This window comes from Ambystoma mexicanum, chromosome 8, assembly GCF_040938575.1.
Source record: "Ambystoma mexicanum isolate Mex_15411 chromosome 8, UKY_AmexF1_1, whole genome shotgun sequence".
Lineage (NCBI taxonomy): Eukaryota > Metazoa > Chordata > Amphibia > Caudata > Ambystomatidae > Ambystoma > Ambystoma mexicanum.
In genome coordinates this window covers 346857345-346869814 of record NC_090929.1, presented here as the reverse complement: position 1 = coordinate 346869814, position 12470 = coordinate 346857345, and the positions used below count along the sequence as shown (strand labels likewise).

At 46.4% G+C, this 12470-nt stretch overlaps 1 protein-coding gene across 3 annotated transcripts in view; it reads left to right on the top strand.

Moving 5' to 3' along the window:
• Nucleotides 1–12470, top strand: part of PNPLA7 (patatin like phospholipase domain containing 7) — a 2986886-nt gene that overhangs the window by 1735227 nt on the left and 1239189 nt on the right. The gene's annotated exons all lie outside the window — the stretch shown is intronic.

Genomic DNA, 12470 nt, shown 5'->3' with positions numbered 1-12470 from the left:
AGCGTAAATTCGGCTGCAAGGGATCTGGGCTCTGGGTACAAGATCTATTTGACAATCGCAGGTCTGTGCAGGGCAGAACGTTGGCGTGCTCTTTTTTGAAGATATCCTGAAGGGACTCCCAACTGCGTCAACTCTCACTTCTGTGTTCCTAGAGCAAATTGTTCGATTGCATGGATTTCCATCAATATTAGTATTTGATCGCAGAACGCAATTTATTTCTGCCTTTTGGAGAAAGTGTTGTACGATTGCCAAAATCGATCTCCTGTTGTCCACAAGCCATCACCCTCAAACTGATGGGCAAACTAAACGAACCAACCAAACTTCAAAGCAATATCTCAGGTGTATGTTGCAACAGTCCGAGGATTCTTGGAAAAATATACTCTGGATTGCTCAGTATGCATACAACAACTCAGTTCACACAAGCACAGGGCAAACTCCATTCTACACTGTGCACGGAAGACATCCAAGGACATCAGTGTTTGATCCACCCTATACCCTGGAAATGCCAGCCATAAAAAAACTTGCATAAAACCATCACTCGGGCTCTTAAGGAGGCGACAGAGCATCTGACCAAGGCTAAGGAAAGACAAAAACTGTTTGCTGATCGACATCGGAAGGAAGCTTCCGCCTTACAGATTGGAGAAAATGTGTGGTTAGCATCCAAATATATTCCCCTGAAGGGGCCAAGAGCTTTCCGCCCAAGATACCTGGGCCCCTATTATATAAAGTCCATAATGAATCCTGTCGCCATGAAATTAGAGTTACCATCTCGCATGAAAATTCACCCCGTAAAAGCCGGCCCTAATGGGCGTCCCCATGACCTCAGCTATATAAGCTGCCCCGATCCTCGAGACAAACGCTTTGCGTTGTTCTGCACAGCGTAGCGTAACGCTCACCGTCGCCTGAGGTCAGACTTGCCTTTGAAGATCATGCTCCTGGCTGGACATCCTGCTTCCTGCCAGCATACTTACCAACTGGGGGAATCTGTTCTTATCCGTACATCACTTCAGCGAACCAAGTATTCATCTTTACACTTTCCGGAATGCCGGAATCTTCATCTTGACACCGCAGCACGACACGCTCCATCGTCGACAGCAGCGCCTGCAAGGAAAAACAGAAGACAAGGTTAGACATCGAAGAAACAGTCAGTTTAAGGTTGCGCTTCGCCATACTTTGCGCTTTCTCTTAACCATCACTTACCTGCTGTCGAACATTGTGGTAGCATCCATCTTCCATCCAGTCGCGTCTCGCGTCTCACAGCTGTATTGAGGCCGCATTTCCATCTAAGGGAAAAAAACAGAAGAGACATTATTGCGGGCATAGATAGGAGCACCATATAAAGACATTAAACAGAACAAACAGCATCACAAGAGCTCAAGAAAGACTTACCAATCATAAGGAGAAGCATAGTCGCAGCTGGACTGGACTAATCCTTATCAGGGATCAGTGAAGGAACTAGATCCCATTCGACGCGCCCCTGCCAGAAGTATCAGGATGGAGAGCTTATCTTCCATAATTCATAGGTGAGCTTTATGGGCCGGTGTATGCTCACAGAAACTGTACTTTGGGGTGAAGGGTTCGAGAGGTACAACAATCACAGATTGGCACACTCACACACTCTTGTCTCCACGCAGGAGCAGTATCACCACGTACCACCGCTCACAGCTTTTCTACTGAGGGAGAGGCCTGAAGGGGGTGATTCAAGTTCAGGGAGGCCTGCAACCGTGCCCCAACAGCTCCGCATAGACCAGGTGAGCGTAACAGGATCCTTCTAGATTGCAGTCCAGAAGGCAAGCGGAAATGGCCGCCCCGAACAAAGGCAGAGACACACCTAACTGTTTCAACCAATTGCAGGGGCAGGAAGAAAGCCAGAAACAAACAAAGGACTACATCCCAGGGACTGCACTCTCTAGATGCAGGCCCATTTTGAAAAACAGGGTGGGAAGCCACAGAAATACAAGTACACCAGAGTGAAGGGATAGGGTGGTAGAGAAGGTCAGGAGATGAACAGGACAGCAAACACTGATTAATACAAGATAGTCCACTTAAAAAAATATAATCTTTATACAGCTGTTCAAAAGGGAACAAAATCACAAGGTTTGCAGAGGCAAGTCAAAAGTAAGAACGTTTTTTCCATCCTTTTAGAAAGAGCAAGAACATTCATGGCAAAAGCTTGAAGAAAAACATTGTTATTTGCAGAGAAAGATCCACCCGTTATAAAAGGTACAGCAGTTGTGGTCCCAATGCTCTGGGTAGATCCCAAGAGTGGAGGACCTAATCCGATGACAGAACCCCCACAGATCCCGTACCATATGAGGATCAAGATGAGGATACCCACCAGCAACTCTAGCGGAAAGAAATTATCCGACATTGCAGGAGTAGTGCACAGTTTATGTGGTCCAGAGGCAAGGTTCAGAGAGAGTCGCCCAAGACCCTGAAGGCTTCAACGGTGGGATATCGGCAACCGGGGGGGCAATTTGAAGATTCTCTTTCAACTCGGCCATGGGTCCGAGCCAGCCACCCGGGGGACGTACTGGCTGTTGCCATATATGCTCTGCCGATTAAGACTTTGGTTCTGTTGAACTGATGCACCACCTGGCCATCATGTCACAGATTCCATCTCGTTATTTGACAGAGGCACAGATGAAAGAAAACTTGCAGAGTACCCTTTGAGTCAATTTATTGCAACTGTCCTGGATAAGACTGGACAGCACGGGAGAGAAAAGGAAATGGAACACATATGCACCCTGAGTCTTGAAAGCAATCATGGTGAAAGGGCAAACATTGGAGAAAGTGTAAATAAGAGCAAACATTTTAATACAGAAACGGAAAAGGCTTAGCCAAGCAATGCCGAAAGGCTCACCTTATAGAATCACAGAAAGGAAATTGGAATGAAGGTATTACTTAAACAAGAATAATAGAAATGTATTCAAATAGATTTTAATTATATAGCCGTCCCTGCTGACTTTTGCATAAACCGTAATCAACTGTAGACGTAATACACATAGTCAAAGGTACCCAATACATATATAAGGTGCAATGTGCAAAAAGTGCACAAGTTGCTTCCTCAATTCTAAAAGCCTAATGTGCAAAATATGCCATTACCTTATAATCAATAAAGACAAGGTGTCTTCATAGTGATTCACAGTCTAAAACATCCAATAATGGAAAACAGACAGACACATAAGTTTGATTGTGTTGCAGTCATACAGCATATTTTCATTATGCCAAAAATCATGCACGTTTTCTTATGTCGCAGTCATACAGCATATTTTCCTTATGCCAAAAGTCTATTAGACGAGACAACAGACTGCTGCGAAATTGTCTTCGAGTATGTTCTGAGCTATGCAAGAGGGTGTCATGAGGATCCCTCCTTCCTAGTTTCAACAGTTACCCATTAGTTAATTGCGAATGTTTCCTCACGACTACTGTCCATGTCTGTGAAGAAATCAAACACATACTAGATGACCATGTGTCTAACTCGCAGCTAATTTGATGTAATGCTTAATTCAAAAATGATACAAAAATAAAAAGATAAACAAAATCCCACTTACTACTTTCTTTCTGTAGTGCGAGGAACATATTCGCTCACCTAAGACAGACCCAACGCTGCCTGTTAACCAATCTCCTGGGTTCATGTTCATCATGTTCATCATTATTCTCCATGTGCACTTGCGCGTCAAGTTCATTCATACTTCTGTTTTCAATTTCGTTATGTTTGTTCAGAAATATTGTTTAACCTGAGATCACCTGGTCTCTGTCCTTATGTTTGATACTGATGCACTTATGTGCCTTGCCTTCCTGTAGATACGCACATTGGAACTTTACTCACCTAATGTGATGGTTTGTGGTGCGCTTCCATATAGCCTTGATGAATATCTGGCAGGGGTCGAGACACACGTTTGCTGTCATGTTTTTCAGAATGTTATGCGTTTCACTTTGTTACAGTGTTATATAAATATGGTTGAGGTATAGCAACAATTCCTTTTGTGTATTTACCTCATTTCTATTAACTAAACCTATATGACAATAATATTACGCAAGATTTCATTTTGTCCTCAAACATAATTTCACCCTGCCCCCGCGCAGTTTTAATGTCTCATCCTTGTGTTCATTGGAAAAGGAACCCTGGTTTTAGCAGTTGTGGGGATACAGGCAATATTGATTAATTTCTGAAAGCGAACAGGAAGCAAAGGTTCTTGATGAGAAAACCACACAGTTGATTATACACAAGCGGTCTCACGATGCACATACAGAGATCTGGAAATCAAAATACTTGTTTGGAATCTATTTAGTCGGGGGTTGACAGCGAGTCTTGAAAAGTTCCTGGATCAGATCCTAGAGATTTGTTTTTATTAAGGCCATTTTTAATGGAGTCCCTCCTGTCATAGATTCTTTATCTTAGAGATGTATATTTAAGTGCCAGATGCCTTCAGAAAGTTTTCATCCACCATGGGGCAATATGTGTGTCTGCATCTGCTCCACTGGATATGACATCAGAGGCAGTGTATGTGGTGCCATAGGTGCCCATGGCCGCAGTTCCTTTTTTCTATGCCCTCAGTATGCTGCCACCAGCATTTTTCAAAATGTAACTGGGTATTTGCAAATCCCAGGGTAGGATTCAAGTGCTGTAAGGACTCCTCGAGGCAGATGTCCGTCACTGACCCCTCACGGTCTGTCTTTACTGCCTGTGAAGGAACATGATATGGAGGACTGTGGGCCATGCCAACCATTCATGTAGAGGCCCTCTACACAAGGTTGGGAAATGCACTCCTCCAAATCCCCTGTTTCAAAGCTATTTTCCAAGAAGGGATCCTATCCTCAGAGGTGACAGGGAGGAGTACCGCTCAAGGGAGGACAAACTTTAAGAATATTCCAGCTCACACAATGGTGACAAGAAAGACAGAAGTAGTAGTATTGCATGAGGTCTTGGCAAACCATCTGGACACCATTCATTCTCTTCATCCTCCAAAAGGAGGAAGTGTCACTCCCATTCCAGGGATAATGAAGATTCTTCTGGGGAATCACCACCCTTGATGGTTCCGTTTCCCACTCACACCTCTAAGCCAGGGCACTGGGAAAAATTCACACATCAGAAGCTAGTCATTTATGCAAAGGCTTTGGCACCAGCAGCTTTGATCCCGGTACCATTGGTGGAACAAGGGCTCGCCACACTTGGCAAGCTAGCAGAGGTACCTCTTCGGATGGCAACCACATGCCTGCTGGCTTGGTTCTGATGCCTTCACTTGAGATTGCTCCCCTCCAAAGCGGGTTGCTGTGCCTTTAAGTGTCATAGCTTTGTCATATGTTTCTTCTGCCTCCCTGACGAGACCTTGCGTGCCTTTACTCCCAATCCAAGGACCTGATTTCTTTAACTAAAATTGTCCAGATATTTGATGATGTGGGGACTCCATCCCTTTTGTGTTGTAGCCCTTAGATTTGGGAGAGGTGGAGGGTTTCCTGGAGGAATTCTGTGACCAGGCAGCTGCCCACAATCTAACTACCAATCTTCCGAAGGCCTGAGGTCTGGACGCTTCCCCTGATCTACATCTTGTGCAGGCCTCTGCATATGGCAAGTCACATGCTTCCTTTCACCAGACTATCCTCCTTCTCACTTACTCCAGATTCCCCACAGCTGGAAGAGGTTCATCAATTTCTTGCGAAGTACACAATAGAACAAATGCATCCGATGGACAAGGAAAGAGGCTGGTAGTCTCTTTACTTTCTGTAATCAAAGAAGGACAGGGGCCTGTTTCCCATCTTGGGTCACAGCCTTCTGAACTATACCTGTGCATGCACAAGTTCAGCATGGTCACCACAGCCCAGATTCTCAAGCCCCTCGACTTACAGGACTGGCTGGATCTTCATGATGCCTACTTTTACATGCCGATCCATCTCAAACACAGGAAGTACCTGAGGTTTATGGTTGTGAACATCCATCTCTAGTTCAAGGTCCTGACCTTTGGACTGGCCTCTGCTCTGAAGCTCTTCTCCAAGCTGTTTATCTGTTGTGGTTGCATGTCTTGGAGAGACACATTTCACAAATGTCCCTGTCTGGACTATTACTCATTTGAAACTGCACTCAAGATCAAGTGGCGGACCAACTGAACCCATTGTATCGTCTCTCCTTCTTTGGGGCAGTTCTTGACACTAACTCGGTCAGGGGTCCCCGCTCTCGTAGATCTTCAGATTGTTTGTCTCTTATTACAGAGTTTGGTCCCAGCCACAGCTTTTCTGCTTCATCTGGGCCTCATGGCATTCTACCTCTTTGTTGTTTGTGCCTGAGGCTTGGTTGCGCTAGTGGCTGCTTCTAATGGATTATTTCCTCCCACAGATTCCTCATCTATGATATCCCTACCCCAGCACAGCTGTTCTCTGGAAACTTTTCCACTGCCAAGGTGCTCAGTGCGTCTCCACATCGGCTCCATCCGATATCTCCACGCACTCCGTGCCAGACATGATTTCACGGCCAGTGTATGTAGTGGTATGTAGTGTCGCCGGAGCCCGTGACCTCGATTCCTTTTTTCAATGCACTCTTGTCGCTAATCGGGAACACGCTTGTTGAGAAGATGTCAGTCTTGGACCAAATTTGTTTATACTACTTGGGCGAGGACAACGACACCTAGGATTGTGGGTCATGCCAGTCCATGCACCCGAAGGCCCTCCAGGAAAGGGCAGGGGGTCATTTTCATCCACAAGGTGAGCGGTGTCTCGGTCGAGATCGCACAGCGCAGATGAGCGCTCCAAAGAACGTACGACTCCGTGGATGCAAAAAGAAAAGAAAAAGCAGCATTAGAAGAGGTCCTGCTCTCCGATTGAGTCCTTGGACCGACATTCTGTCATGATTTACCGTTCCAGGACATATTTGGCCAGCTGGAGATACCATTCCCGCTTTGCAGGGCACCAATTTTTCCTTGCACCATGGCCGCCGGTGGCTATCCTTGGCGTTGCTATGCGCGTCCAGTCTTTCCTCGCAGTGCGTTCATATGCACTAGCACAGCCGGAGCTCCTCGCGTCTCAATGCTTGGCAAACTTGGTGCCCAGCTCAGCACTATTCTTGTTTATCCGTCATTCTTACCTGTTCCTTCCCCCTTCCTTCTACGGTGCAGCTCCTGGCCGTACCTCTTTCCCTGTTGCCTTCGCCTTGGCATTCCTGGTTTCTCCTTGCTGCTTCTGTCGTATTCCTTTTCTTACCTTCCATTCTCCTTTCTGTTTCCTCGGCTCGCCGAGCCCCTGGAGTCCTTCTGTTGCCTCCTGGACTACACACGAACGACATCTGCAGGTTTTTCCCCTCACTGAGGGTTTTTCCTGTTTATTGGGCTGTCTCTCCGGGGTTACTGGGCCTGATTGTTTACACATTGGGCAGGGTGGCGTCGGGGGAGATCCCCCTTCCTTTACGAGACCTGCACAAAAAAGAAGACCCCAAAGGTGAAGGCCACCAACAAGACCTTGTACAAGAAACCACAGGTGAGCTCTATCCAGCAGTCTGTACATCCTGACATATTTGTCTTCCTCTTCAATGAAGAAAAGCTGGCGATTCGCCTAAGCGGCCAGAGGAGGTATCTTTTCCGGCCCAGTCCTCCACAACGGAGGAATAGGAGAGTTTCTACCTGAAGATGTTGGACATCTTTGCCAAGGCACAGACGGCTCCGGCGCCTGTGGTGCAGGCGACGGTGCCATCGGCTTCGATGCCGCAGGGACCCGCCGCGTCTGTTGTGACCGAGGGGTCACCCTCTGGGGACCACTCCTGCACGCATAAGGAATTGGGCCTGGACCAGAAAGAAGCCAAGTTCGCCCCACGCTGACAGGCCTCTCCTTCGGGCACCATGGCCTCGGCGCCGGTCGGTGTCGTGGGTTCCATGGGAATATGCCCCACTCCCTATGGACGCTTTTATGTCAAAGATGTACGACATCTAGGACGAGGAGGGTGACCAGGTCCCTTTTGTGCTGCACCCTGTGTGCTCTTGGAAAGTTAGGGATTTCCCGGATGATTTTTACGGGGCATGTGAGGATGTGCTGGCACTGGCAGAGGACCTGCAAGGAGCAAGTGGCCTCAACACCTCACCGGAGACAAACATTTTGCCAGCTGACACATAGGGAAAACCTCAGGCCGTATTCCAACTCTTGGTGGCTAAATTGTCAAGTACTTTGGGATGGTCTGTTCCATACAGGTCCAAGGTTTGCTACATACTTTGTGACATTCCAGATGAGGCACCCAAGAAGCAGATGCTCCTCCCCTTCAACATGGCAGTGGAAGCACCCATAATGGAGGCATGAGAGAAGCCTGTCTCTGTTCCGGCTGTAGTCTGGCACTGCAGGCTGTGAATGCCTCTTGTGCCATGGCAAATATTTCCTTCAGCTTTGGATGGCGGTGGCCAATGCAGGACTGGACACAGTTGACTGTGTATGTAGGGCCATGCTCATCAGCACAGTGGTCAAGTGCCACACCTGACTGAGGACGTCGGGTATTGCAGCCAACATCCAAGCCAGACAGCTGGACATGCCCTCTTTGGCGGGAGAGAGTTACCTCAGTGCGAAAATGTGAAAGTGCCATCGACGAGCAATTCCTGAAGTTCAGTTGGAGAGAGACCCTCAAGAGTCTGCATAGATCAAGAAGATGTCCAGGGATGAAAAAAGAAACAAAGTAAATGCTTGCAAGCAGCACTGGAGGTTCAGGAGAGCAATATTCTGGGACCAGAGTAAGCAGACCTGCAAAATACAGTAGGTGGTTCCAGATGCAGTTGCGTTGCACGTTGTTTTGTTGTTGGGTGGTTACCCAGGGCTACAGTGAGTGCACTCTGAGGCCGAATGGACCGCCATGCCCTGGGGAAGGTAAATTATTTGAGATTTGAAGATTCCCAGGTCAGGGTTCAGAGCCAGAGGAGTAGACTGGTGAGGTGGCTGTCGGTGGTGCAGAGCCCCATTTTATTCTCAGGCACATGATCCAACTTCAGAAGATAGTGTCAGCTTGGTGAGAGAGCAAGGGAATCTGCTTTTATCCCCACCACCTCTCCTTGCTCCACCACTGCCTCACAGTGATGCTTTTGATTAAGCTTGGTTGGGATAAAAATGGGCATACCACATGTGGTAAAAAGTGCCCATTATGCCTAACAAAGTGGTTAGAGATTGAATGTTGTTCTTGGTTTCCTAAACATGTGTCAGATTGGTATACAGACCTGGCCTTCTGGAACCATGAAGTAAATACATCGGGGCAGGGAAAGGAAGGAAGTCCCAACTTTAAATGTATAACACCCCTTCCCTAGCCCATCCAGGTGTATTGGTGAATCTGGAGTGCAGATGGATTCAGGTGGGCAGGTCGTCTAAGCTGAATATCTGCAGTAATGGGTGTGAGAAAAATGAGAAGGTGAGAACTTCAGTTTAGTGGTTCACCGACCCTTGAATCCTATTGGGAAGAATCAGATTATCTGTTAAGGGAAGTTAACCCTCCTTGAATGAGAGATTGCACAGCACAGTTTCAGCAGCACAGTGCTCGTCCCTTTCGTACAAGAAGGGAGGAGGGCAGGATAATAGTGCACTTGCTCAAGGTTGGATGACTGCAAGGAATCCAACGTTATGTTAGATCTACAATAGTAAGAATGGTTCTTGGACCTGAATACAGGGTTTCTCTAGAACGTAAGTGTGACCGCACAGAATACAAGTCCAGCAGGTTACAGCATGGGAAGCGAAGCTCATTACTCTTCATGCATGCACGTTCTGTGTCTAGAATATTAATAAACATACTATCGATGTATCTGACGTTGTCAGGGGCACGTGTGCAATTCTGTGCGGCGATCAAATGAAAGGAGACTTCCCGGTCCAGGAAGGTGATCGCATCGGTCCTCCTCGGTGATCAGACATGGAGTTTTGAAAGACAAGCGTGCTCTGACATGCTGATACTAAAATAGGAATTGTACGTATCACTTCCTGGTTGTTCCCCGTAGTGACTAAGGTTAGTAAATCAGAGCGCCATTATTAAGTGGAGGTTGTGCTCATCGCGGGTCGTATCTTCGGGTCTGATGAGGTTGCCAGAGCCTCCATGATAACAGATAGGGTCTAGAAGTAGTAAGGCTTTCCAGGGTGTAGTAAGTGAAAACGTTTCACCAACGTGGCGGCAAATACGTCTTTAGCAGGGACCCAGGTTCTGTCTTCAGGTCCATATCCTACCCAATCAACCAGATACTTTTCCAGTAATGGGTGTCAAGGATTTTCCAGACTTGATATTCGTCTTGAGGACCCACTGCTGGAGTTTGAGGTAGGTGTCTTTCTCTGTAGCAATAAGAATGAGTGGCCGGTTTAAGAAGGGATACGTGGAATACCCGATGGATTCTGTAATGTGAAGGCAAGGTCAGTCGCGTGGCTACAGGGTTGATGACTTTCTCAACATGAAACAGGCCTATGAATCGTTGTGTTTGAGTTTGCAGACAAGTAGGCAACTGTATGTTCTTTGTGGCTAGCCATACTTCATCATTAACTTTGTAGAGGGGAGCTTCACATCTTTTCTCATCAGCATGCTTCTTCATCTGCTCTTGAGCATGTTTTAAGTGGGATAATGCCTTCTGGAACCCTAGATGTAACTATCGGACACGCTCTTGTGCTGCTGGAGTGAGTGATGTATCAGATTTGATCCAAGGGAATGAAGAAGGATGGTAACCATATGTTAAACGGAAAGAAGAATCGGCCAATGATGTATGGTCTGCGTCATTGTAGGCAAATTCAGCCATGGGCAGTAAGGTCACCCAATCCCGATTACATATCGTAGTATAGCAGCATAGATATTGGTCTATCACCTGGTTCACTCTCTCGGTTTCGCCATCGCTTTGGGGATGATATGCAGAGGAATAACAACGCTCTATGCCCAAGAGGCTACTAACTTCCTTCAAGAAATGGTAGACTAACTGGGATCCTCTATCCGTGATGTTTATCTTGGGAAGGCCATGGAGTCTAAAGATGTGTTCGATGAACAGTCCTGCTAGAGTACGTGCTTAGAGCTACGAAATGAGCCATTTTGGTAAACAAATCTACTATTGTCAAAATTGCCATTTTCCTGCACACTTTTAAGTGTTTGGAACAAGTCCAATACTGTTATTTTTATGTATACAAAAAGTATTTCACAATAATTAACAAAGGGATGTCAGTAGACAAGAATGTACAAAAATATGTGTTATGTAACACAAACAATGTGATTCAATTCTTTCAAAATGAAATTAACAACATGAAAAACATTCTCGAAATGCGTCGCCAAGTGAATTGGATTTCACACATATATAAACCCCTTTTATTTGCACACGTTCTCTCTCTAAACTTGATGTGCTCTTTTAATACCATTGATGCGTTTTCATGTTGTTAATTGCATGGCAGGCAACGTTTAAATGTAAGTGTAAACGCTGCCTGTCATGCTTGCATGGCAGGCAGTGTTCACTCATTTGCTAGGTGAGTGCAAAGTGCAGGCCAAAGCTTTTTGCCCTGCAAATGAACATAAATCAGCATTTGGCATATAAATATGTTTAAAAAGAAAAAAAATCAGCGGTGGGGACCCGTGCACACCAAAATGCATGAGTACAGGTCCGCACCGACGAATTACGCCTAGGGATTCGAAAATGAGCCCCATATTGTTTTCTTCTGATGCAACGGCATTATCCGCTAACTGAACAGTAAGGATGAAGTGAGACCCCAGCATGAAGCTTGCTTGGAGGCCAGGCCCTATGTAAACTTTACCAATTAATCCAATCGAAGCTAGGGCAAAGGAGACAGGATATTTTTACCTAATTAATATAATAAAGAGATATATTGGCACATGGGACTGTTCCTTATCTCAGTGGTGTTGCTATGTCACAGCATGCAAGTATCAGCCTTTAGGATGTACACCTGTGATAGTGGGGCTTAAAAGGCATGGCCCCTTAAATCTAAAGATATACCAACTGTGACCCATCAAGGGTATTCGTCCCTTCTCCCCAAGGGAGTGACACCCCCTTTGAGGCTAGGGATGTGAGCCTGCTCCACAAGACCCTCCCTAGGGGTCTGGACAAATGGGACCTCACTGAGAGTGACTCTCCCTTAAGGGACGAGCACTCCCGTTCCTATGGCAAACTCCCTAGATTGCCCAACATATTGGCATATATGGAATTGACTGCTGGGAAGAAGAATGTAACATCTTTATATTTGACTGCAGGCAATTCTGAACTAAATCCATCAGAGAAAGGAAAAGAGACTGTCTCTTTAAGACAACACGTGTATTTAACTGAGTCGAGTCAAGTGGTGGAAGGAGGAAGCAAGTGTATGGTATGCAGGGGAAGCCCCCTGATGTGATTGGGCTTTGGAGACGCAGAGCAGAGAACAGTCACGTAGCCCGCGACTTCCAAATTGAGAAGGAAAAGCACCAGAGTGCGACGCTAGGAGGCGAGAGAAAGCAGCAACAGGGAAACCGCTGCTTCAGAAGCTAGGAGTATTCAGGAGTTGCTGGTGGAATGACA